The sequence below is a fragment of the Callorhinus ursinus genome, unplaced genomic scaffold, assembly GCF_003265705.2.
Source record: "Callorhinus ursinus isolate GAN/ISIS: 27379988/994484 unplaced genomic scaffold, GSC_fseal_2.0 scaffold95, whole genome shotgun sequence".
Classification (NCBI taxonomy): domain Eukaryota; kingdom Metazoa; phylum Chordata; class Mammalia; order Carnivora; family Otariidae; genus Callorhinus; species Callorhinus ursinus.
The window spans coordinates 2,091,489-2,111,245 of record NW_027397157.1 but is presented as its reverse complement, the minus strand read 5'-3'; the positions used below and the strand labels follow the sequence as shown (position 1 = coordinate 2,111,245).

Here is a 19,757-nt window from a genome sequence, read left to right as displayed (position 1 = left end):
GCTTTTTCTCTCTCCCCCCCCCTCAAATAAATAAATAAAATATTTTTTTTTTTGTGAAGGGTTTTTTGTTTAATACATCTGAAAAGAATGCATATACAAAGAATTGAGACATGAGAAAGCATTGGTTCAACACTAATGAATCTACAAGAATTAGGATTTGGGGAAGGTGGAGATTACCTAAACATTTTTAAAAATTGGAAACTGCAACCAAAATAAGTGGATAAAATCCCTATTAACACTTATGAAGAGTCTTCATAAGACTCCGTGATTTTTTTTATTAAACTAGAGAGCCTTAACCAGCTACTCTAGGGTTCCTCATATGCAAAACAGAAATAAGGGGATTCCCCTGACTGGTCCCCATGTTGTTAAATGTTCTCCCCACCCCCACCCACACCCCCAGCTTCTTCATGAAGCAGGTCTCCATCCTCCCAACTTGAAAGAGGATGTGCATCATTCCATAGACATCTGTCTCCTAGCGCCACCCCTCACATTTCCTCGATTTACCAGGTCTTTAGCTGTGTTCTAGGAACACCGTATCATACACTATTAAGCTGGACATCTATGCTAAGCATATAAGACAATGACTGACAGGGAAAAAAAAATGTTTTTTAATTACGTACTCAATCCATTTGGTGTATTTCAAAAGGTGCAATACTTTTCTTCATTTATCAGTGAAAGAAGTTAGAAATTAACTTCAGGAAAAAAAAATCAGCAAATGGCAAACAAATTTCCTTGAAAGTCACAGTCACATATATAGTGCATCCTAGAAAAAGAGGAGGGGCAAGACAGGTTCCACCCACTTTCATGAGTTTCATCAAATACTGGGCCTACTCAAGGGTGGAGAGAAAAGGCAACTTTCAAAAAGGAGTATGTTATTAAATGAGGCATTTACTATACTCCTTCCTAAGAGCACCAGGTGGGGAACAAGTTTTCTAAACTAGATCTAGGAAGTGGAATGTGGAATCAATCCGTCCTCCTCCCCTTAAGGGCTGTCCAATGGTTAATGAATTTAAAAAACATGACTAAATAAAAACAAACCCCACACACACTCCCCGCACCCCACCTCCCTCCCCCGCAAAAAAAAGAAAAAAGAAAAAAAGAAAAAAGAAAAACAAAACAAAACCTAAATGTCCCAGATCATTCTCCAGAGTGGATGGAGCCCAGGAGCAGCTTCAACAACCTAAATTAGTCTGTTACAGAGTCATCACAAGCATGCCTTGCTTTTAAACAAAACAAAACAAAACAAAAAAAATGAAACAACAAAACAAAAACTAGTACTAATCACTTTTCTGACAATACACAATTACTCAAATTAACTAGTAATGAGAGGGGGAAGGGGACCATACCTACGGGCCTTGTCTCACACGAGTGCATGTGGGTAGGTGCAGGGCATTTGTCATTATTGCAAAAACGAATTTTAATCTTTAATCTTTAGTTTGATTTAACATTGCTTTTAGTACGATGCTGACACCAGCTGTGCGGAAAGGGCTCTGGAGAGATGTTCATAGCAGCACACACCTGCGGCTCTTCTTCGGTTCGGGAGGCTCCAGGGCAGCCAGTATTGCTTTGTCAAATACATTCTTTAGGCCTTTCTGTGTGAGTGCAGAACACTCCACATACTTGACCGCCTTCAGGTCACAGGCCAGCTTTTCAGCAGTCTCTGGAGTGATAGGCTTCTGTTTGTTCTTGGCAAGTTTCTCAATCGTAGAGGGGTCATCTCGGAGATCAATTTGGGTCCCAACAAGCAAGAAAGGAGTCTTTGGACAATGGTGAGTTATTTCAGGCACCCACTTTTCCTTCACATTTTCAAATGAGGATGGAGAGACCACTGAAAAACAGACTAGAAATACATCTGTTTGTGGATAACTCAGCGGTCGTAATCTGTCATAATCCTCTTGCCCTGCAGTATCAAAAAGTCCAAGAGTATATGGCTCTCCACCAATCATAACTGTGACTGCATAGTTGTCAAAAACAGTTGGTACATACTCAGATGGAAATTTGTTTGTTGTGTAGGATATCAGAAGACATGTTTTACCAACGGCACCATCGCCCACAACAACACACTTAATTGTCTGCATTGCTGAAACAGTTTTGTATCCACTTTAAATATTTCAAATTCGATGATGACCTCAGCTTCTCCGCCGGGGCGTTGGCCTAAAATATTTTTTTAAAAGAGACCAAGATACATTTCATTAAAGGAAAACTAATTTTTTTTTAAATGTAGGCTCCAGGCCCAGCATGGAGCCTAACACAGGGCTTGAACTCATGACCCTGAGATCAAGACATGAGCTGAGATCAAGAGCCAGCTGTCGACTGAGCCACCCAGGTACCCCAAAGGAAACCTATTTTTAATGCCAAGAAAGCAGGAAGGAAATAATCTAAAGAAGCTTTATGAAAACCTTTTCTACACTGTCATTTTTGTCATTTTGCTATAGACCAGTGAAAACTTCATTATGGACTAGTATAGGTCACATTCAAGCATTTCTGAAGTCCTAGTTCTAGTGCATTTTAAGTCAACCCTAATTCCTCCCAAGTAGGGTGTATTACTTTTTCTAAGCACTATTAAAATGTTTATTGTACCTTTATTTTGCTTGTATGCTATTCTGCCTTATAATTAGAGAGGTTTATTTGTTTTCCCCACTGGTTCTCATTTTCATTTTTACAACTCCATGGTTTCTTGCACATGTGCGAAGAACTTTGTTAATTTGATATTAGTAATAGCTGTGTTAATCTGAAATTAATGGAGATTTCATTTAAGCAGAGTTATTTTATTTTTTTAAGAGATCTGTGTTTTTTCAAATTTTTTTTAAAGATTTTATTTATTTATTTGACAGAGAGAGAGAGACAGTGAGAGCAGGAACACAAGCAGGGGGAGTGAGAGAGGGAGAAGCAGGCTTCCCGCCAAGCAGGGAGCCCAATGTGGGGCTTGATCCCAGGACCCTGGGATCATGACCTGAGCCGAAGGCAGACGCTTAATGACTGAGCCACCCAGGTGCCCCATAAGCAGAGTTATTTTAAAAATCTAAGCACCATTATTCTTCATTTTCTCTTGTTTTAAGAGAGTATTTATTGAAAGCACAAATACTGTTTGTTTCTTTGTAAATCTCTGTTCCTTTCAAAATGATTTAGATTGTGATAATGCTCCCTATTAAGGTTACAAGTTCTATTCATTGTAAAATAAAGCAAAGCCATTTACAGACTGATGAAATGAAGATGATTCATGACTAGTTCTCTTGCTTTTATATTAGCCAAAATTTACCTGTAGTTGATTTCATTTTATATATTTGTACAATATCCTGAGTGGTAAAAAAAAAAAATATGCCAAAATAAAAGGTAGTCATCATTTTATGTAATTTCACACAAATTTTCTGAATACTCAGATGCTTGTGTCTCCTTCTAGCCAGAATAAAAACATTAGCTTATCAATTTAGAGCTTCTAACTGCCTTGCAAGGGAAGAATAGTCACTCAGAGAGCCTAGTCACATTGATTTGTCATTAATCATTTTACTTGATGACTCATCTATGATCACAGTACAACAAAAATATCATGTTTGCTTAGTGGTATTAACTCCATTTATCTCAGGTACATTTCAGAAAATCGCCTTGTCATCAGTGTACTATATCTAAATAAGACAGTTATTAAAAAGATTTATTTCCACAGGGAGTATGACCAGTTAAAAACCTACCAAAATAATTCACATTGAGTAATACATTATTACAAAATTTAAAAAATCATCATTTGTAGCAAACATTTAGTGCTAATTCAAGTATCATAGGAAAAGACAAAAGTCCCTTAAGTGAGTTATATATTTGAGAAAGAAATGCATCAAGATAAGGGTGGCTAATATATATAAATCTCCGAAGAAATAAGTCAAGGTAACAATTCTACACAGTAGAGAATGCATTTGTCCCCTCTTTCCATTCTCATTACCATTACTTAGTTGAGACTGTAATTGTCAATTATCTGGATCTCTCCTCATAAGTTCTATTCTGCAGCAGAAGATAAGGATGATCAGTCTTCCTAAAGCATTAATGGGGTCACCACCCTGCTTAAAAAACTTCAAACAGGCTCTAGTATTTCCTTTGGCCCCATATCTCCTCCAACTAACCCCCATTTCTCTGCTCCCTTCCACAGTACAGTGCCTCAAAACAGTTGTTTCTACACTGGCTATCTTTATTTCCTTACTTCGCATTCTCTCTTATACCCATTTCATTCTAGCGTCTGCTCCCGAACATTGAAAAAAAAAATCCTACTTATCTTTTAGGTCACCAGTGATCTCCATGTTGCCAACTTCAGTGGTCCATTTTCCTACCTCATCTTAGTCTCAGCAGCATTCCACATGGCCGTCCATTGTCTGTTTGTAGAAACACTATACTATACTCTTCCGAATTATCTCCCTCTCTCCAACATCTAAATGTTGGTATCTCAAGTCTTGGTTGTAAGAAACAGCTCTCTACCTATATTCTTTCCCTATATGATTCCATCTAGTCCTAGCTTGAAATACTACCTAAATACCATTTCCCAAATTCACATCATCAACCAGACCATTTCTGAAATTTAGCTTCATTTATCTAACATTTTATTTGATATTTCCACTTAAATACCTCAAATTCAACATGTCAAAAGCAAAACTTTAAAAAAAAAGACATTTGATAATTTTTTAAAAGATTTTATTTATTTGACAGAGAGAGAGAGAGAGTACAAGCAGGGGGAGCAGCAAAGGGAGAGGGAGAAGCAGGCTCCCCGCTGAGCAGGGAGACCAACAGAGGGCTCTATTCCAGAACCCCAAGATCATGACCTGAGCCGAAGGAAGATGCTTAACCAAGCCCCACTCTGGGTGTAGAGATTACTTAAAAATAAAATCTTTTAAAAAATAACAAGACAGAGGTTCATAGGGGAAGGGAGGGAAAAATGAAACAAGACAAAACCAGAGAGGGAGACACACCACAAGAGACTCTTAATCTCAGGAAACAAACTGAGGGTTGCTGGAGTGGAGGGGGGTGGGAGGGATGGGGTGGCTGGGTGATGGACACTGGAGAGGGTATATACTATGGTGAGCACTGTGAATTGTGTAAGACTGATGAATCACAGACCTGTACCCCTGAAACAAATAATACATTATATGTTAATAAAAATTAAAAAAAGAAAAAAGAAATAAAAAATAACTGTCCTTAATATGTTAAAAGTGATGTGGCAAAATTCAGAATTTAGAAAAAAGACTAGAAATTGAGCAAGAGACTTGAACAGGTGCTTCACAAGATCTCCACATGGACAATCAGCATATGAAAAGGTGCTCTAACTCATTTGTAATTAGGAAAATGTAAATTAAAATGATGAGATACTACTATGTACTCTTCCAAATAGGTAAAATTAAAAAACTGACAAAACCAAATGTTGACAAAGGATGTGGAGCAATAGGAACTCCCATGCATTGCTTGTGAAAGGGTGTTTTGGTGCAACCATTTTAGAGAAGAGCTTAGCATTATCTACTTAGGGTGAACATATACATGCCCTGTGATTCAGCAACTTTACCTGTAGGTATATACCAACAGATATGTTTGCATTTGTGTACCAGGAATATTCAGAGCCACATTATTTGCAATATCCCCAATTGAACAGTCTAAATCTCCATTAACAACAGAATGGAAAATTTACAAATGGGTTATCTTTAGTTAATAGTATACTATACCATGATGTATGCTCATAACTACATGGATCAATCTCACATTTACAATGTGGAACAAAAGAATTAGACACAAAAAGAGCACCTATTGTATGGTTCAGTTTCCATGAAGTTCAAAAACAGGCAAAAGTAATCTGCTGTTAAAAGTGAAGGTGATGGGGGGCACCTGGGTGATTCAGTCGGTTAAGCATCTGCCTTCAACACCTGCCTTTGGTCAGGCTCCCAGGGTCCTGGGATCGAGTCCCGCATCCAGCTCTCTGCTCAGCAGGGACCCTGCTTCTCCCTCTGCCTGCCGCTCCCCTTGCTTGTGCGTGCTCTGTGTCAAATAAATAAATAAAATCTTTATTAAAAAAAGTGAAGGTGAGGGCGCCTGGGTGGCTCAGTCGTTAAGCGTCTGCCTTCGGCTCAGGTCATGGTCCCGGGGTCCTGGGATCGAGCCCCGCATCGGGCTCCCTGCTCCGCGGGAAGCCTGCTTCTCCCTTTCCCACTCCCTCTGCTTGTGTTCCCTCTCTCGCTGTCTCTCTCTGTCAAATAAATAAATAAAATCTTTAAAAAAAAAAAAGTGAAGGTGATGGTAGCCTTTGGAGAAGGAGGAAGTAGTCATAGGGAGAGGGCAGGGAGGAGCATCTGGGTGCTGATGAGGTGCTATTTCTTGATGTGTGTGGTACTTATACATTTATAGTGACTTTGTGAAAATACATTGAGCTGTACCTTTACTTCCTGTGCACTTTTCTGTATATGTTATACTTTATAATAAAAAATTAAATCTCTATACATCATTTTCCATTTCTTTTTTTTAAAATTTTTTATTGTTGTGTTAATCACCATACATTACACCATTAGTTCTTGATGTAGTGTTCCATGATTCATTGTGCATAACACCCAGTGCTCCATGCAGAATGTGCCCTCTTTAATACCCATCACCAGGCTAACCCATCCCTCCACTCTCCTCCCCCATCATTATCCATTTCTAACCTACTTTCATTCATTGTTCATTTTGATGCTCTAGAACCTATCCTATTCAGCTCTCACAACTGGCTCATCTCTTCTATGAAGCCTTTCCTAACTCCTCTACATAGAATTGTAGACTCCTTTCTTTGGGTCCTTACTGTAACATAATACTTGTAATACTATATTATTCTTATGTGTTTGCTGTCTCCTATTACAAAGTTGTAAACCCCTTAAGGGCAAAGATTATTCATTTTTTAATGTCCAAACTGAGTGGAACACCTAGTACTACAAGCATTTAATACATATTCGTTGAAGGGTGCCTGGGTGGCACAGTTGGTTAAGCATCCGACTCTTGGTTTCAGCTCAGGTCGTGATCTCATAGGTCATGAGATCAAGCCCTGCGTGGGGCTCTGTGCTTAGTGCAGAGTCTACTTGAGTTTCTCTCTCCCTCTCCCTCTGCTCCTTGCCCCACCCCCCCAGTGTGCGTGCTCACTCTATCTCTCTCTCTCTGAAATAAATTAATAAAAATCTTTAAAAAATACATATTTGTTGGAAGAATGAGTTGTAAATATTATCTTTCCCATTTTACACATATGGAAACCAGTACTCAGAAAGGTAAAGTATCCTGCCCAAGGGCACACACTAGGTTTGCACCCAGATCTATCTTATTCTAAAACTTGTGCTTTTGTTCTCTGCAGTGGCAGGTTACGTTTGTTAGCTTACTTAATCTTTACATCTTCATGACCTCAGTACTAGTACCATCCCCATTTTATAGATGAAGCAGCTGAAGCTCAGAGGGGTGCAATAACCTGTTAAAGATCATACCCCTGAGAAGTAGTCAAGCTGTGATTCAAATTTAGGTGTCCCCAATTCTTAAAGCCCTGGCTCTTAATACTACATCATAATACACTTGTGATGTACCTCATAATACATTTAGAGTATGCAGTATTTCATAATCATTTAGACTGCTTCATGTCAGAGCAGAGTACAAATATAGCATTGCCATTTCAGGGTTTGGTGTCTAGAAAGCTCCTATTCTAATATCATTTTGCCTTTTTTAAGGTGGTATCTTTTCCCAATTAAGTATACAAATAGAATTTTTTATCTTTGAAACCCCCAGTGTTATAGATGGTGGATAATAGAACCCTGGACGAGATTTGGGTTTGAATTTGGGCTAATTATGTAATCTCCTCTCCAAACTCTATTTCTTCATCTCTAAACTGGGGCTAATAATAGTACTTACCTCATAAGGCTGTTGTATAGATTAGTGCCTGACAATAGAATTATTATTGTATTGTTATTATTGATGATGTTGCTTAAGTTCCTATTTTATAAAAAGCAAAAGAGAAGCATGAGAGGGGTAAGGCATTTATCTGTTCTAGGTTGTGTTCTCCAACAAGGTTTTACTTGAAGAAGAAGTACACTTGTAGAACATGACTGGATTTTGCTCTGGTTTGTTCTTTTAGGATAAACTGTTGAATACTATTTTCATCATTTCTTCCTACTCAGTAACCAAACAGTTTTTTCTCACTGCTTTTTGGATCATGTACATTCTCATCCCAGCATCTGTGGCTTTGCAGCCTACCCACTATTTTGTATTCCCTCCAAAGCTTCCCATTCCTCCAATGACAGCACTCATTACTCCCCTACCTGGTCCCTGGGCTATGAGCTGGCTGCTCCCCTCCAGCCATCAGTCAACTCAGGCCACTGATCCTTCTACTCTAGTTTCTTCCTTACTTGGAAAGCTGGTTTTCTTTCTTATCCATGGCCATGTCCTTTAAGACCTGGACAAAGATTCCCATCTTCCAAGTGTCTCACTCATTTATTCAACAAATATGATTTAAGTGGCTACTCACTGGGGATATTGAAATGAAAGAGACAGCCAAGACCTGCTTTCTTTCCTAGAGCTTACATTCTAGGGGGTGAAGGAGAAAGGGAAGGAATGGGGAGGGAAGGAGGGACAGGGGGAGAGAAACAGAGGGAGAAAGGAAATAGGATCATTTCAGGTACTCAAAAGCACTACAAAGAAGATAAAATCAGGCAATGTGATGGAGAGTGATCAGTGAAATGGGTCACTTAGGACTGGGGAACACTGAGGAGGAAAAATTTAAGCTTTGTGCTAAAAGACAAGATTAGGAGGCTGTCATGCATTCCTGGCAAAAGGACACACTAGGGCAAAGAGACAGCACAGCACAGTACTGAATACAAAATAGGTGCTTTGCAGGTTCCCGTTGAACACATAAGGATGGTTGCCCATTACCATTGCTTTTTTAAGTTAAAATGTGATGACTCTTTCTTTAAGCAAAACAGTTCATGGTTTTAAAAAAATCCTTTCCAGGGGCACCTGGGTGGCTCAGTCGGTAAAGTGTCTGCCTTCAGCTCAGGTCATGATCTCAGGGACCTGGGATTGAGTCCGGCATCAAGCTCCCTACTCAGCAGGGAGTCTGCTTCTCCCTCTCCCACCCCTCCTGCTTGTGTTCCCTCTCTCACTGTGTCTCTCTCTGTCAAATAAATAAATAAAATCTTAAAAAATAAAATAAAATGAAATTACAAAAAAATCCTTTTCATATAAACACATAACTGATCACAATAGATTTGACCTAATACCCACCAAGACAAGAGAAGGGAGAACTGCTAAGGCCCCCCAGATAGATCTGGTTGGCCACCAGCCACTTTTGCTAACCAAGCCCTGTGGCTCTGCCAAGGTCCAGCTGGACTCCTGGAGGCATAATCGTATGCACAATGCATTCTACAGGGGTTCCCACTACCTAGGGAAGACATGCTCTTTAGGCCAGGGGTTTCAGGCTTAACAAGAATGCTACCCAGTGGCACCTGGTGATTCCCTAAGGGGGTTGTTTCCAGGGAGCTACATAGAAAATTAGTCCCTTTTTTGAGTTAGTTGCCAACGCGATATCAGCAGAACTGCTCCAATTCTCTTTATCTTCTCCCTCTATATCTCCAACTTTCAGTAGCTCCCTCTCCTTTCTACCAGTCTGCTGCAGGGTTGAAATTCAATCATAGGGCCATTCCTGCGTTTAAGATTTATTTCCTAGAATCCCTGTTAAAAAGCATATAGTCCTAGGAAGGGGAATATGCCATCCCATTACTTTCTCTTAATACGGTACTATAACTTGATCAAATTGTGCTAAGATTATACAACCTGGGCATGGGACCAGGCTTCCCAGTAAGCTTTGAAATGCAGAGTCAGAACAACCAGCAACATTTCTGCCACTGCCGAATCTCTGCCCTTCATGGCTAAGGGGGAAAAGAAGAGTAATAAGTAAAAAAAGAGTGAGATAAGCAACCGTTTTCTTTGACACTACCACCTTTTTATTCTATAGACTCCTTCATATTCTCATTACCCTTCCTTCCTTCCCCAAGCAAACGTGCAATTGAGAGTTGTTTAGAAAAAGAAAAAAGTCAGATCCCCAGGCTCCTTGCCTGAAGATTATGATCCAGCAGGTCTAGGTGGGAGCTAGGAATGTATATTTTAAAGCTCCAAGTGACTCTGATTCTTGTCTTCCTCAGGCCACACTGAGAACTCCTGATTTAAGGTCATACAAATAACCGGGGGGGCGGGGCAATTAGGACTGGAATCTGGATAAACCTTCTATAACAAAATACACCAAACTGGGCACTCACTGGTCAGAACAATGATTTCAACAACTTGGCAACCATTTTGAGAAAGAGCACTGCAAGTCCTGTTAGCGCGGGAGACTGGGAGGAAAGTCAGACAAAACAGCTGTCACTAGACAATGGCACATGTATAGAAGGGGGAGACGTAGTACGCAGGGATGGTTGTCAGTCTCACAGGGGCTTTCCCTGCCCAGAGATAAAGGAGCATAGGCACCTACCTGAGCAGGTGTAGCTACTAAAGTATGTTATAGAGGAGAGAAGACTGGAGAGGGGCTGGGGTCAGAGGGGTGGGGTCATGGAGCTAAAAAGGGCAGGACTAGAGTGTGAACCTATGACCCTCTCATCCCAAAATTCCATGCTTTGAATCTCCCACAGTAAGTCACATCTTTGCTGGAACTGTTGCCTCTTTCTGTCATCTTTGCCTGAGGAAATTCTGTCCACTTCAAATGCAGCCCCCTCTGTGAAGCCTTCCTTGATTTCATGCCCCCTATCTCTAACAGATGTCAGCCCCCCTGTTGCTATGAGATGGGGGAATGTGAGAGACCCAGGCCTTGGAGGGGTCAGAGCAATAAATTTAGAATTTCAACCACACAGCCACCATGTTTGGGAGGAGGGGAGTTGAGTGGGGGTGAGAATACCCCACTGAACAGGAAAGGGGCCTTTTGTGCCTAGAGATCAAGGACAATAGGCCACTCTCTGAGCATGTGCAGTTGGAAGAGTGTTGTTACGTGACACAGTAGCTGGAGAGTTGTGTGTCTGGGGACAGGTAGCAAGAATACCAAGAAGGCAAAATCATGCGAGAAACTTGTAAAGGTAGACTGGTGGTTCCTACTCCCCGATATTGTTGATTGATGCTTGCAATAGAGCCTGGAAATCTGCATTTTAAAGAAGTGTCTCAGATATTTCTGATGCAAGTGGTCTATGGAACACTCTGAGAAAAGGGCTCAAAGTAAGGTGATCTGGTTACCTTGGCAGCACATCCCCTGGGAGTTTTAAAACTAACAATTGTCCAGCCCCACCCAAGACCAATGAAATCAGAATCTCTGGGGAGTAGACCCAGGTAACAGATTTTAAAACTCCTCAGGTGATTCCAATATGTAGCCAAGGTTGATAAGCAGTGATAGGAGTGATAGCAGGTCCTTTCCCCTGGGACCAGGAAGAAGTGTAGAGAATTTGAGGGGTCAAAAATAAATACATTAAAAAGACAAGTATATCTCGTGATTTTGTAGTTTAATACACCTCATATATTCAGGCTAATTTTTTAAGCATTACTTTTTAATCGCTCTTCTATTTGAGGAACTCTGAGCAGAATTCAGTTCAATTCAAGAAATATGTATTAGTTGGCAACCATGGATGCTCTCTGGACCCTGCAGTAACGAGGAAGATGATGATACTAGTAACAACACTTTCTTGTGTGCTAAACTACATGCTGCAAAGCTCTCTAATCACATTTTCTCATTTAATCTTCATTGCAATCCTATGAGGTAGGTAATTTTATTGTTCCCATTTTACAGATACTCACATCGAGACACAGAGGGGTTAAGCAATTAGCCCAGATCACACAGCTATAAGCTACAGAGCTGGGATTTGAACCCTGGCAACAAGACACCTGAACTTCATTGTTCAATGTAATAGCTACTAGCCATATGGGGCTATTGAGCACTTGAAATGTAGATAGTCCAAATTGAGAGGTGTTGTAAATTTAAAATACACACCTGATTTCAAGAAGAATATAAAATATCTCAATAATATGTCTATATAGCCACATGTTGAAATGCTAATTTTTTAATATGAATTAAAATATGATTATAATTAATTTTACTTGTGCTTTTTATTTTTTAAATATGGCTCCTAGAGAATTAAAAATCACATATGTGGTTCACATATTTTCATTGCACGGATCTGCTCCAGTGGCTGCATGCTAAACCATGACGTTTGCTTGAATGAGAGATTAAGCAGATGTTTCACACTGTCAAGAAGCTTGCAGTTTGAGTAGGAAGGATGTAAGAATCAAATATTTCTTTCTAAAAGCGTATTGTAATCAAATGCTATGAAAGAGAATGGAGATTTTCTAGTGTGTTCTGCGTCAGGGGGAACATTTAACCTAGTCCTTAGAAAGATTAATAGTGAAGGTGAGAAAAAGGGAAAACATGGGTACATTTGGAAAAAGGCTAGTAGTCTAGTTTGGGGAATATAACAGCAAGGAGAATAGAAAAGGCTGGATAATTAAGTGAAGACTAATTCTAACAGGCTTTGAATGCCGAACCAAGGAGTTGGGACTTTATATTGCTCGTTCTAGGGAGCCGTTGACAGGTTTCAAGGAAAGGAGTCATAAAATGACTTGGTTTTAGGAATGTTAGCCTTCCAGATGTATGGAGTGGAGCTGGGGTTGGAGGGGAGATGAAGTCAGAGCCAGAGAAACTGTAATAGGGAAGAGTTAGGAGGCTTGTGACAATAATTCAGGGGAGAGGCGATGAGCACCTGAACTTGATTGTTGGCAGTAGGAATTAGGAAGGCATGGGTTTAATTTGGACAATACTACTGAAGTAGAATTACTAGATTAGGCAGTAGGTTGGTGTAAGTCCTAGAGAATGAGTCAAGTATGATTCAGTAAATGCAAACAAGTGGGGTTCCCCAGTTTTAGGGACTGACAAAGCAGGTCAAATGGGTTGGGGTTCCTGGGTTCTAGACATAATGTGACTTAAATGGCTAACCTTAGAGTCCAGGCTGGTCCAGAGACAAGTGAAGGCCAGTTGGAACGAAGAAGAGAGGGAAGAAGAAAGGCAATACTTCAATCTTTGGGACCTGGGGAAGCCACTTCCCTTTTTGGCTTTAATTTTCTGATCAAAAAAGGAGAGATTGAACCAGATGATCCTTAAGTGTCCTTCCAAGACCAATATTCATTCTAAGATCTATGCTGATAGTAGTGGATGTCAATAGGGCATAATAAAATTACCTTAGGTACCAGCCCTATTTTGTTCTTGAGATCTGTTTCTATTAGCTGCATTTCCCCCCTTGAGTTTGTGATCAACTCTCCCCAAAGTTTTCTATCATGACAAATTTATAGATGTTAAATTTGATGAAAGAGAGGGGAAAAAAGGGAGAAACTGTGAAAGATTTAAAGATCATTTAAATATTCAGTTGCCCAAAAAGGTACAATGACTGATACAGAGGGAAAAATATATAACTTAACTGCAAGGAGTTACCGAACCAAAAGTGATTAGCATCAGCTTAAAGCTTTCAGGCCTTTCCTTCTTATTGAATCTAAACAGAATAAATCTGTAAATGATAATAGTGCTCAATTTAAATTACTTCCAGCAAGTGCCACTTTTCAGGGCTTGTCAGACATCATGCTGCTCTTTTAACTGCACTTTTCGTGTACAAAGCAGATTAATGTGGATAGAAACAGTTGTAATTTAGGACAATTTACCAGTGTATCTTTTCACTGCATACAATTGTTTTTGACTTAAATGGTGTTAATTGCATATATAATGTGGTCTATGGTTTTCTACACAGATAGTCCTACTTAAAAAAAAAAAAAAAAGATGATCCCAACAGCAGGTGCCACTCTGTCAGACTCCTTCAGAATTTGAGGAGAGAAGGTACAGGCCAAGAAGGTGGAGAAGCAGAAGCAAATATGATTTCAGCAGGGAGTGATCCACAAAATGCCTCTTCCTCTGAGAATGTCACAGGTCTCAATAGAGAACCAGTCCTTATCAAAATAATCAAGTGGGCAGCCAGAGCAAAGGGAGGAAGCCTAGGGTAGAGTGCTGTCTTGGAGGCAGGGGAGGGAAAGTTTGAAGAAGAGTGTGTCTTTGCAGCCCAGGCTGTTGTAAACAAATGATCCTGAAGCTGAAGCATGAGGAAACTGTGAGCGTCGTCTTCCAATGCCCTTACAGCAAAATTAGGTTGCCATACTCAGGATGTCTTATAACCGTTACCACAGTATTTATCCAATGGAGTCTAGGAACCACCTGTGTCAGGATCAGGGATTGGGGGAAACTTTTTTAAAACATGGAATCTCTGACTCCCAGGCTCCATTCCAGATCTACTGAATTAGAATTTTTGGAGGTGGGGCCTAAGAATATGAACTTTAATAAGCTCCCAGGTGACTTGAATGCATACCAGAGTTTGAGAACTACTGCCTCACTACAGCAGAAATCCTTGAGGTGCATCTCATGTCATGTGTAGTGCTTGGCAGTGATGTTTAGTGAATCATTGCAGAGTAAGCAATGCTATTAAGTGATTGGCCTCTACATTACTTGCCCAAAGCCAAGTTTTCTTTTCCTTCTTTGTTCTTCAATAACAATGAACAATATCAGAATGATAGACTGAGAAGACTGGGCATTGGCAGAGAACATTACCTCCTTCACAGAGAAAACTGAGACAATAGGTTCAACTCCCTCAACTTCCTTCTTGCCTTGTTCTCATTCTTTTAGATTTTTAAAAATTTATTTTTTAAAAATATTTATTTATTTGAGAGAGAAAGAGAGAGAGTGAGTGGAGGGAGGGGCAGAGGGAGAGAGTCTTTAAGTGGACACCCCACTGAGCGTGGAGCCTGACATGGGGCTCAATCCCATGACCCATGAGATCATGACCTGAGCCAAAACAAAGAGTCGGACGCTCAACTGACTGAACCACCCAGGTGCCCCTAGATTTTATTTTTAAATAATCTCTACATCCAACATAGAGCTCAAACTCACAACCCTGAGATCAAGAGTCACATGCTCTACTGACTGAGCCAGCCAGGTGCCCCACCTTGTTCCCATTCTTTTTTTTTTTAAGATTTTATTTATTTGAGACAGAGAGAGAGAGGGCACGAGCAGGGGGGGAGGGGCAGAGAGAGAAGCAGACTCGGATGCCGGGCTCGATCCCAGGACCCTGGGGTCATGACCTGAGCCGAAGGCAGATGCTTAACCCACTGAGCCACCCAGGCACTCCCTTGTTCCCATTCTTAAGTGGAAGATGTTCAGTTTACCATTGCAATATTAACTGCAGATTTTTCATAGCTGCCCTTTAACAGATTAAGGAAATTTCTCTCTATTCCTAGATTGCTAAGAGGTTTTTTTTTTTAATTCAGAAATGGAGGTTGAATTTTGTCAAAGGCTTTTTCTGCATCTATTGAAATGATCAAATGGTTTTTCTTTTTTAGTCTGTTAATATGGTAATTACACTGATTTTTGAATGCTTAAACTTTGTGTTTCAGAAACTCATGAAAGATTCCAAAAGTTGGCACGAAATATTCTCAACCAGAGATAATGGCCTCGCTCTGGACCTAACTTATTTGCTGAGGTCACCTCAAAAGTTAAAGATTTTTTGTTTGTTTTGTTGTTGGTGGTGATTGTTTTTTAAGAGTAACATTCCTTGTAATTTTTAAAGATTATTTATTTATTTGGGGGAGAGAGAGAGTGCACAAGCAGGAGGAAGTGTAGAGGGAGAGGGACAGAATCCCAAGCAGACTCCCCACCCCCCTCCCCTACAACAGGGCTCAATCCCACAACCCCGAGATCATGACCTCAGCCCAAATCAAGAGTCTAACGTTTAACTGACTGAGCCACCCAGGTGCCCCCTTATATTAATAGAATGAAAAGCTAACATGATTTGGGGCAGTATAAAAAAACATAAATTCTTTTTTTTTAATAAAACATAAAGTCTTTGGGAAGTGTTTATTATATATCTTGTAATGTGTATCTATTGTATTTCTATTTTGTAATTCTATTTAAAGAGTGATATTGTCATGCTCATTTTGTGTTAGGCAGCTTTATTTGTCTGTGCTACAGGAGGCAGGTGATCTTAGGACAAAAAGAAATGATCTCTTAGTAAATTAATCCATTACTAAATTCTAAGTACCATCCCTGTTTACTGAGTATCTAAGGAGATAACATTGCAATTTATTTATTTGCTCTATCCTGTGCTTGTAGATGACATCCAGATCTTAGCCAAAGAGGTGATAAAGTGATAGACATACCAGATCGGCTGCTCTTAGATAGTTTACTTTATGTAGTATCCTGCTGTAGAGTACATTATGTCATTCTGTCCACTTTGTTTAATGGCTCCTCTCTTTCATGGTTTGTTGGGCCTTAATTTTAGGCTAACAATTAAAGCTAGCAGTAAAGATAGTTTTAGAGTAGTTCCTCCCACTGAAAAAAGACTCCATTTGTGAACTTATTTTTTATATTAATCTGGCTTGCTTCTCTTATTATTCTCCATCCCTCTCCTCAGCTCTCCTGTTTACTCAATGCATGTGCCAAGGGGAGGATATTTGACAATGACTTGCTACAAATACCCAGAATTACTATGAAAATCATATGCAAATTCTTTAGCTATTTTTTTTTCTTGATTGGTGGAAACATTCCAGAACACTTAGTAGTAAGGAGCAAAGGAAGGAAAGTGACATTTTTCTCAGCTGGGATGATTTTTTTGCTTTTTGGTGGGTTAGGAGTGCAAAGTCACAAGGGTGAATGGGTAGAAGGAAGACGTAATTAAGCACTAATAGTATTATGAAAAGATAGATTACTACCGTATACTCAGGGGCACCTGGCTGGCTCAGTTGGTAGAGCATGTGACTCTTAATCTCAAGGCTGTGAGTTTGAGATCCAGGTTGGATGTAGAGATTACTTAAAAAATAAAATCTTTTTTAAAAAAGATTACTACCGTATATTCAGATGACTTAAATTTTTCTATTATAGAATTAGTTTTATTCTTCAGGAACTTCTTAAAAGGAAGTATTAGTAATGCAGTAATAAGTGTGGGGTGAGATAATTTGAAAAGTACCTAGAGAACTGTCAGAAAATATGCTAAGAGTGGAGGGTGTGTACCTGCTTTATTTTTGGAGGCAGAGGGGAGGTTGGAGGCAAAGAAAGAAACTGCCATCTGTAATTAGTAATGTCACCTATTTTTTCTTCCTTCCTGTATCAGTCAAGTTTTGCTGAGTAACAGTCTCAAAATCTCAGTGGGGCACAATAACAAGTATTTATTTCTTATATATCAGTTAGGGGTTGTCTGATCTAGGCAGCTGGGTTGGGACACTATGCTTCAAGCTATAGGTCTGACTACAGTTGGCTCGTCGCTGCTGGTTGGTCCTTATCTGCTCCAAGTGTGTTCATTCTGGGGGTACTGGCTACCCAGGGCAGGCTGTTCTTCTGGCTGTGGCAGAGGCACAAGAGTTAAGTGGACAAAGGATCTGTACAGATACTTCTCCAAAGATGATATACAAATCATCAGTAAGGACACAAAAAGTTGCTCAGCAATAGTCATCAGGGAAATGCAAATCAAAACCACAGGGAGATGCCACCTCACACAAAAAGTTAGAATGGCCAAATTCAAAAAGTTAGATAATAACAAGTGTGGGTGAGGATATGAAACAATGGTGCATTGCTGGTGGGAATGTGAAATGGTGCAGCCACTTTAGAAAACAGTTTGGCATTCCATTCCTAGATATATACCAAAGAGGCTTGAAAACCTCTGTCCACACAAAATCTTATACACAAATATTCCTAGAAGCATTATTTATTATAGTTGTGGAAATGTGGAAACAACCCAAATGTCTGTCAACTGATGAATGGATAAATAAAATGTGGCATATGCACATAATGAAATATTATTTAGGCATAAATAGGAATGAAGTACTAATTCACATTACAACATGGATGAACATATGCTAAGGCTAAGAAGCATATCACAAAGAACCACATATTGTGTGATTCCATTTATGTGAAATATCCAGAGTAGGCAAATCGATAGAGGCAGAAAGTAGACTAACAGTGGCCAGGGTCTGGGGAAGGAGGATATGGAGAATGGGGAACGACTGCTAAAGGATACAGGGTTTCTTTCTGGAGTGTTGAAAATATTCTAAAATTGATTATGGTGATCATTGCACAACTCTGCTTTACCAAACACCATTAAATTAATTGAATTGTACATTATGTGAATTACATCTCAATAAAAAGTACACACACACACACACACACACAAAGAGAGAGAGAGAGAGAGAGAGAAACATGCATTGCCTTTTAAAGTCTAGGCTCTGAACTGACACTCTATCGCTTCTATCTATATTCCATTGGCCAAAGCAAGTCATATGCCCAAGGTCAAGGGGTATGGAAGTACACTTGGCCTTTACTAGGAGGAACTGCAAAATCACATGGCAAAGGACATGGATGCAACGTGGAGTAAAGAATTTGTGTCAATAATTGAATCTACTACACTTCCCTAACCTTTCCTCCTTTTCTTCTTATTTATATTTATTCATATTCTAGGGCTAACTCAAAGACTAGAACAACTGGCCATTACTGTTACCCTATTGCGATATTCAATACAGATACCTGAAAACAACACTTAGATAACTTTATATATTTTCCCATTCCTTTTAAAAGACTGCATAGAGATGTATGCTCCTGGGATGCCTGGGTGGCTCAGCTGGTTAAGCATCTGCTTTCGGCTCAGATCATGATCCCAGGGTTCTGGGATTGGGTCCCACATTGGGCTCCTAGCTCAGCGGGGAGCCTGCTTCTCCCTCTGCCTCTGTCCCTCTCCCTGCTTGTGCTCTCTCTCTCTCTGACAAATAAATAAAATAAAAATCTTAAAAAAAAGATAAATGCTCTTTAAATTTTTTTAGTTAGACATTATTTTCCCACACTTGGATTTTCTCTGCAACATCTGGTTAAAATGGGCTAAGAATCATGTTCTCAAGACATATCCTTCAGTACAATACCAGTTTTCAAGAAATAAAAACAGGTGGAAGCTACCTGCTATACAATACTTAGGACAATTGCCTGCAGTATTTCTCACTGTAATAATTCAACTGAGACTTTCAACTGATACTCCAGATAAAGAATGTAAATGCCCTTGCTCCAAAGTAAGAGTGGATTTTAGAGCAACCCAAACTCTTTTGTTGCAGTAAGATTTTGGTGAAAATGATATTGTTTGGAAACAGGTGTGTATGAGTCTTAAAAGCTTTTCATGAGAGCTTCTTTTTACTTTATAAAACATATATACTTTGTTTTTGTCATAGTAAGCAAATGTTCAAACATTAGATGAATACACCTTATACTAGTTAATCTGCATTTCTCTCAACAATATCACGAAGAGCCTCTTGTGATAACAGAGAAGAGATGTTTCAGAAATAAGAAGTAAATAAAGGTCAATTCTGAATCTGGTAATATGTGTCAAACTTTTGAAATGTGCATATCTTCTGATCCAGTAATTCTATTTCTAGAAATTATTCAACATAATACATACAACACAATGGGTCTATGCCAAACTCTGGGAAACAAACTGAGAGTTACAGAAGGCACCGGTGTGGGGGGTTGGGGAAGTTGGGTGATGGGTATTAAAGAGGGCATGTGTTGTGATGGGCACTGGATGTTATATGCAACTAATGAATCATTGAACACTACATCAAAAACTAATGATGTGGGGTGCCTGGGTGGCTCAGTCGTTGAGCATCAGCCTTCGGCTCAGTTCATGGTCCCAGGGTCCTGGGAT

The 19,757-nt window shown here is 39.7% G+C and overlaps 1 pseudogene; it reads right to left on the bottom strand.

Annotated features, from left to right (window-relative positions):
• Nucleotides 1-42: 42 nt before the first annotated feature.
• On the bottom strand, nt 43-2,148 carry LOC112817833 (cell division control protein 42 homolog pseudogene; annotated as a pseudogene).
• Nucleotides 2,149-19,757: the final 17,609 nt, after the last annotated feature.